This window comes from Saccopteryx bilineata, chromosome X, assembly GCF_036850765.1.
Source record: "Saccopteryx bilineata isolate mSacBil1 chromosome X, mSacBil1_pri_phased_curated, whole genome shotgun sequence".
NCBI lineage: Eukaryota > Metazoa > Chordata > Mammalia > Chiroptera > Emballonuridae > Saccopteryx > Saccopteryx bilineata.
Genome location: NC_089502.1, coordinates 45348485 through 45357063, shown reverse-complemented (window position 1 = coordinate 45357063; position 8579 = coordinate 45348485).

Genomic DNA, 8579 nt, shown 5'->3' with positions numbered 1-8579 from the left:
CTCTTACTGCTTGGAGTGTGCTTTGCCTTTATAAGGCATGCTGCAAAACAAACTCTGAAAGCTATTTTTACTTTTTGCCTCTTTTTTTTTTCTTAATGTGAAAATTCTCTTTGGATTTCTTTCAGTTACCATAAATAGGTAATAAAAACTAAGTGATGTCCATCACTATTATGTAAACTACTGCCACCTTAATAAATTCAATTAAAAAATGAATGGAAGACAACCTAAATGTCTATTAATAAGGAAACATTTAAATATATTTTAGTTTATCCAAACTTTGAAATGTTATAAAGCCATAATGAGAACATAGGATCTCCCTATAAATTGATATAGAAGTTGTCAATAACAAGTTGTTTAAAAAGTTGGTTGTAGGATAATATGCAGATTATGATTCCATTATTAAAAAATAAAATCCCAATATCAAAAAATAAAAAAGCTAAGTGGCATACTGGGAACTTTTAGAAAGTGAAGGATACTTGTTTTATATTTTTGTCATATTTTGAACAAAGGAAGAATAGTTGTGACAAGTAGTCCAATTTATAGTTCCTCCCAACATTTCATCTTCCAGAAAACAAATTTTCCTTTATACAACAACTAAAAAAAGAAAGCTCTGGCTGGGTAACTCAATTGATTAGAGCATTGTCCATATACACCAAATTTACAGATTCAGTTCCGTCAGGGCACATGCAAGAATCATCCAATGAATGCATAAATAAGTGGAACAACAAATCAATGCTTCTCTCTCTCTCTCTCTCTCTCTCTCTCTCTCCCTCCCTTCCTTGTTCTCCCTCTCAAAAAAATAGTAAATTTTTAAAAACTAAAGAAAAGAAAGAACAGTAAAATAAGCAAAATAAATAAGTGCCTGAGAAAATATACAAATCTTAACAGTACAATAGAGCACACTTGAATATAAAATATAAAATTGTTTAATAGGATTTGAGAAAATTAACTTAACAATCATACACAATAAGAATACTTTACTGCATAGGAAATATTTAGCAACGTTTGGAGACACCTTTGGTTGTCAAAACTAGTATGGAAAGGTGCTATTGGCATCTAGTGACTAGAGTCCAGGATGCTGCTAAAAATTCTATAATACACTTAAGCATCCCCTCTCCTTCATCAAAGAATCATCCTACCCTAAATGTCAATAGTGTTGTTATTGAGAAACTCTGATTTAAGGTGTTGATTTTAATTTTATAGAAAAAATTTCAAGTTCTCTGATGTTTTAAAATTTAATTCCTGAATTGTGATCTGGCTGTCCATGAAAAATTTTTCACTAAAAAATTATTTACTTTGAACTATCAAAAAAGTCAAAACCAAGACACAAAACTTTGGAAGTATGCATTTGTAGTAATGTTACATTGATTTGTTCCTCTTATGTACTCTAAAGTAAACAGGAACTCTGTGAGAACTGCATTTTATTTTATTTTATTATTTCTTTTTGACTACTATGATCCTGATGGAGGGAGACTTGACTTGGAGTGATGAACACACAATGCAATACACAGATGATGTGTTGTGAAAATGTGCATCTGGAACCTCTATAATTTTATTAACCAATGTCACCCCAATACATTCAATTAAAAATTTAAAAAACATTTGAAATCCTTAAGCTAACATTTAATAATAAGGATATGTTACAACCTCCAAATATCACCTCATCCCCTCATTGTACAAGAAGGTTTTCTCTTTTACAAACCCATTGTGGGTTATATGAGTCTGTTTTTTGTTTTTTAAATGTAGAAGTTTGTTTATTTTTTATAAAATGCAAATATCATGGGAAAATTTTACAGTTTTATGTTTTAGATAAAGAAGTTATAAATGGCAAAAAACTGAGGTGTTATTTTCATACAGAATTATTTCCTTTTTACACTATGTCACTATGATGATAGGTAAAGTTCTTTTGTATGTGTACGTGTGTATGTGACAGAGACAGAGGGGGACAGAGAAAGGAAAAAAAGGGGGACAGTCAGAAAGAGATGAGAAGCATCAATTCTTCTTTGTGACACCTTCATTGTTCATTGTTTTGCTTTCTTGTATGTGTCTTTACCCAGAGGCTACAGAGGACTCAGTGACCCCTTGCTCAAGCCAGAGACCTTAGGCCCAAGCTGGTGAGCTTTTGCTCAAACCAGATGAGCCCACGCTCAAGCTGGCAACCTCGGGGTCTCGAACCTGGGTCCTCCACATCCCAGTCCAATGCTCTATCCATTGCGCCACTGCCTGGTCAGGCACTAGCTAAATTCTTATCAATCTCCAAGTGGAGAGGTAACACACTTAACTCAAAAGAATATCTTTGATTTCTAGTAATTGTTTTGTAAAAATTTTATTAGAAGATTTTTATTCAATAATCACCAATAAATATTCACTGATGTTGACTTATGGTATGCCCATTACTGTGATGAGCATAAAGGGAGACACACAACTATATAAAACACAGGTCTTGACTTTGTTTCTCCATAAAATTTAATCTGGTACCTCTATATGTTTCTCTGATTATCAAAGAAACTATTTTATATTGTCATTTTTTTAATTGAGGAAACAAAGCTTACAACATTTATTTTACACTCACAGGGAAATTACTAGAATGGAAAAAGCTAAGTATATATAAAGGTATATAAAAATCTTAAGGTACTGGTTTTGGATATTATTTTTATCTTTCAAAAAAATTTGGGCCTGACCAGGCAGTGGCACAGTGGATAGAGCTTTGGAATGGGATGTAGAGGACCCAAGTTTGAAACCCCGAGGTCGCCAGCTTGAGTGCGGGCTCATCTGGTTTGAGCAAAGCTCACCAGCTTGGACTCAAGGTTGCTGGCTTGAGTAAGGGGTCATTCGGTCTGCTGAAGGCCCACGGTCAATGCACATATGAGAAAGCAATCAGTGAACAACTAAGGTGTCTCAACAAAGAACTGAAGCATCTCATCTCTCTCCCTTCTTATCTGTCTGTCCCTATCTGTCCCTTTCTCTATCTCTGTCTCTGTCTCTGTCACAAAAAAATTGGGTTAGTATGAGAACATGGAAGGCCAATCAGCATTTCTTCTGCTTACCCACAGTTAGTAATTGATTGTACTTCAAGATATGGAATCATTCTTGCTTTCAAACATAAACATTTTAAAGAAACACATGTTTGATGTTGTTTTAAATAGGTTTATATATTCCTAGCATATAGTATGATTTTGCAGTGGGTATATAAATGTCTTTTGCCTTGTACCTGAATAATCAATATAATAACCTGACTTCTCATAAATTTCATTTAAAGTAATTATCAGGCATTTAATATTTAAAAAAATAAGATTGAAACAATTATTTTTCTTCAATTTTTTTCAATTAAAAAGGAGAAAACGGTAAGAACTATGATGCTCTCAGTTTTAAGCTCAATAATCACATATATTTTTTGGTGAGAAATATACTAAGGAACTTGATGCAGTAAGACAGTAGAAATATTTTTAAAAAAAGAAAAAAAAGAAATATTTTAATACCATTGTAATTCATATCTGATATCTATAGAAAAGCTTAATTAGCTGATTCTTTGAAATAGTACTTTCTGACTATATTAAAACAAAAGCTTTCCTGAAATAATTTTTTTACTGATAATAAATAAAAATAATTTATTTATTATTGATGACACTGCTTCATAAACCAAATGAGCTGCTTTCTATATTTTTGGCCAGGTTTCAGTAAATTTTCTAAAAGTGGAAAATAGTAAATATTTTAGGCTTGGTGGGTCATGTAATTCATTTCTTTCTTTCTTTCTCTAGCTTTCTTTCTTTTTTTGAATTTATTAGGGTGACATTGGTTAATAAAATTATACAGGTTTCAGATGTACAATTCTATACTACATTACCTGTATCATTCATTGTGTGTTCACCACCCTATGTCAAACATCCATCATAATAAATTCCTCCTCTACCTTCTTCTACTTCCCCCCTAGTTCCTTTCCCTCCTGAAATCTCCACACTGTTGTCTGTAGTTTCTATTTGCAATTCTGAAACTCTGATTTGTTACACAGAAACAGCCCCTGACAATACGTAAATGAATGAGTGTGGCCATGATTCAAACAAACATTATTTACAAAAATAGGAAATGTGTCATGTTTTGTTCATGACCACAGCTTGATGACTCCTTTTCTAGGTAAGAGAATGTAAAATTGGTCTTTCTGTCTTAGTCTTTGGGATATATATAATGCTGTGGCCATGGTATAAATTGAGCTAATAAAATTTAATGGATCAGGGACATTATAGACACAATTTGGCGATTTTAAGACAACATATTCAAAATGTCTGAGAAAAATAAAGTCAGTTGGTGTTTCTAATTGTAATTGGGGGCTGTGGTATGAAAGGCTTATCTCAGTTGACAATTTATACCTAATATAGAATGAAATAGGTATTAGAAGGAATAATTGATGAGGAGAAAAGAAGAAATGTTTAGAAATGTTGAGTGTTAACTATATGCCAAATGCAGTACAAAAGCAATTCAAGAAACTACCTTTAGTCTTCACAACAATGTAGATTGGGGATTATTACTTCCATTTTTTTAAAAAAAAATTATGATACTTAGACTGAGAAGTGTTGTTACTTCAAAAAAAAAATAACCAAAGTTAATAGATAGTCTAGATGGGAATCAAATCCATGCCTGTTTGACTGAAAAGCCCTGTTATTTCCACTATATTGTAAAATTAGGCTTTTATTTTTTATAGTCTCTATCAACTGTCCAGCTATATAAATACATTGCTATTTTTTAGCATAAACTTTTACTTCAGTGAAATAAAGCTCTCAATAATATTTCAAACATACCATGTTTATTCTCACCCTTTCTTGTGTCAGTTTTCCTATCTAGAATGCCTACCTCTGCACTCAGCATTTTAAACTTCTAATCATCCTTAAAAACCCAGCTAAGGCACCTTCTTCTCCTTGAAGCCTTCACTAATTATATCACATGTATCTTTACTCATTCTGATCTGCTACATTTGTTTGTATAATTTTACTAAACTTTACCATAATATATATATTTTTTCAATCTTTTGTGTATGTCTTGTGTTGCTACATAAAGTGTAGTGCTTATAGACAGCCTTTTCAGGAGTCCTTTGTTTTTTATTGATGTATCCATTTAGATATTTTTTTGACAGAGACAGAGAGAGAGAGAGAGTCAGAGAGAGGGACAGATAGGGACAGACAGGAAGGGAGAGAGATGAGAAGCATCACTTCTTCCTTGCAGCACCTTAGTTGTTCATTGATCACTTTCCCATATGTGCCTTGACTGGGGGCTACAGCAGAGCAAGTGACCCTTTGCTAAAGCCAGCAACCTTGGGTTCAAGCCAGTGAACTTGAGCTTCATGTCAGCAACCTTTGGGCTCAAGCCAGAGACCATGGAGTCATGCCTATGATCTCATGCTCAACCCAGCAACACTGCGCTCAAGCTGGTAAGCCCATGCTCAAGCCTGATGAGCCTGCACTCAAGCCTGTAATCTCAGGGTTTCAAACCCAGATCCTTTGAACCCCAGTCCACATTCTATCCACTGCATCACCACCTGGTCAGACAGCTTAGATATTTTATATTTACTTAACAGTTCTTGTTTTAAAGTTCATACAAAAATAATGTAATAAATTGCAGGGAATTAATCACCTCTGTCCACCAAATAATATAACAAAAAACCTGAAAATAATGTGCTAGAATGTTTTACAGTGAAAGAAACAAAGTTATTTTTTATCAAGGGCACTTTGCATTACTTATAACACAGAACTATTTACATGAAATATTATGTTACCTCACTTGTCAGTGAGCAGATTATATATTCCTATAATTCTTCAATATTACTCTGGTAAATTAAAAATATTATAATAAAAATAAAATTATTAATATTATCTGCATTATTTCTCATGCAATATAAGCTTGGATAATCAGTTGTGGCCAAGAACTAAGACTCCTTTACAATTTAAACTCCCTTTATTCTCATGAACACTTGTTTGTAACCTTTATAAAAAAATAGTATATAACCTTTGAATACTTAGAATGCAGAACAGTGTCTTAAAAATAAACACTTGGCCCTGGCTGGTTGGCTAAGCGGTAGAGCATTGGCCTGGCGTGCGGGGGACCCGGGTTCGATTCCCGGCCAGGCACATAGGAGAAGCGCCCATTTGCCCATTTGCTTCTCCACCCCCCCTCCTTCCTCTCTGTCTCTCTCTTCCCCTCCCGCAGCCAAGGCTCCATTGGAGCAAAGATGGCCCGGGCTCTGGGGATGGCTCCTTGGCCTCTGCCCCAGGCGCTAGAGTGGCTCTGGTCACGGCAGAGCGACGCCCCGGAGGGGCAGAGCATCGCCCCCTGGTGGGCAGAGCGTCGCCCCTGGTGGGCGTGCCGGGTGGATCCTGGTCGGGCGCATGCGGGAGTCTGTCTGACTGTCTCTCCCCGTTTCCAGCTTCAGAAAAATACAAAAAAAAAAATAAATAAATAAACACTTAAGTCCTGGCCAGGTAGCTCAGTTGGTTAGAGAGTCCTTCTGATATGTCAAGGTTGCAGGCTTGATCCCCAGTCAGGGCACATACAAGAATCAACCAATGAAAGCATAAATAAGTGGAACAGCAGATCAATGTTTCTCTCTCTCTCTTTTTCTCTCTTCCATTCTTTTCTCTCTCTCTTTGAAATTAATCGAAAAATTAAAAATAATTAAAAGCAAACACATAAAAAGTGTTCTTTGTGATTTGATTTGAAAATTTGGAGAGATATCAGAGAACATGTCTTTGTGTCATTTGCAAGGCTAAACATTTCTGTCTTAGGGTAAGTTTTTTCACTGTGTAAAGTCTACCCTAAGTCCCTTTTACTCTCTAGCATGTGATGTTTCTAAGAGGTAAATTTCTTACTCATAAAAGAAGTCCAGAGAGGCGGTGCTCAGCATGAGAGCTAAAACTGACAACAAAAACTTATAAGCCAAAAATCATGTGGATGAGAATCATTTGAAAGTTTACTTTACCCTGAAATCATCTTCCTAGTATTTGAATGTTCTACCTTCCTCCAAACAGAACAAATATAAAACACAATTATCTTCTCTTTATTTTTTGTTTAGTTGATTTTATCTTTCATGTTTTTCTGACCTACATGTTTAGCTAATTTTCTTGTCCCCATTTTATGCTGTCTTTGTATCACCTATCTTTTCTTAATAATTACACCAAACTTAGCTGTAGGATTTTGTGTGTAAGTTTTTGTTCAAAGCCTGTTCTTCCTTTTTGGTAGAAGATATACAAGAAAAGTGACATGCCAGTGTTTTGTTTTGTTGTTGCTCATCATTGATTTTTCTAGTGCCTTCCAGAGTGCCTATTTTGGAATAAGTACAAAATACATATTTATTTGTGAAATTAGTTGATAGATTGGATAGATAAGTGAACTAGGAGGCAGTATGCTAAGTGGTGGAACTTAACTGTGATGATATCTTTAAATGCTTAGAATAGTGCCTAGCATAGAAGAAAGCTTATTAAACTTAATACAGTGGTGATTAAAATAAACAACATGGGCTCCCACTCTCTAGTACTTTATAATTTAGTTGGAGTAGACACATAAAACAATGATGAAATAAGCTTGGCCACTGCCTTCACAAATTTAAGGCCACACAACTTTCATTCTCATAGGAAAAAAAATAAACAAGCAAATTTTAAAATGTAGTTTAGTGTGATTACTATTATGAAAGAAATAAATACAAGGGATAAAAGCTGAGTCAAAAAATAGTGATCAATCAACCCTTACCGAAGAAACTTCTCAAAAAAAGAACTACTTAATTTAGATCTTGAACAACGGGAATTCTTTAGGCAGATAAATTGAGGGAGTACAAGAAATAAAAACAAACTTCATCTGGCTGAATAAAGTCGATGGTTTCCTCTGCTAAATAATTCAATCTAGCATAGTGTGGATGGATAGTTGCTTCATTGCTGTTTTATAATTCTCTGTGTAGCACTACTGATGCTGGATCTTAAGGACACTGTAAATCTTAAAATTCAAGTATTCCTTCTCATGCCTGACCCCTTGTGTCTTAAATGTTAACTATATGGTAGAGTGGTAATATGACTAATATCAATTCGGAAGAGTTTTATTGGAGACACTTTTCTAAAGGAGCAGTTTTCAGACTTTTTTATCTTATGGCATACATAAACTAATTAGTAAAATTCTGCAGCACACTAAAAAATATTATATTTTTTTGCCAATCTGACAAAAAAAAGAGGATCATTTTTATTCATTCACACGGTATGGTTATTCTTGTGTTGGCTGTTGTCATTTTTTTATTTGACAGTCTAAAGAAAAATAGGTCAGTGCCCCTGAATAAATCATCAGTATTGCATGCTTTATTTTATTTTATTTATTTTTTATTGATTGATTTCAGCAAGAAAAAAAAGGGTGAGAGAAAGAGAGAAGGAGAGAGAGAGAGAAGAATATTAATCTGTTCTGTGTGTGCCCTGACCAGGGATCAAACTGAAAACCTCTGTACTTTGGAATGATTATTTAACCAATAGAACTATCCAGCCAGGGCTATATTTTAAAAATTCTTGTGGCACACAGGTTGAAAATTGCTGCTTTAAAGCATTTTTAAAATAAATAAA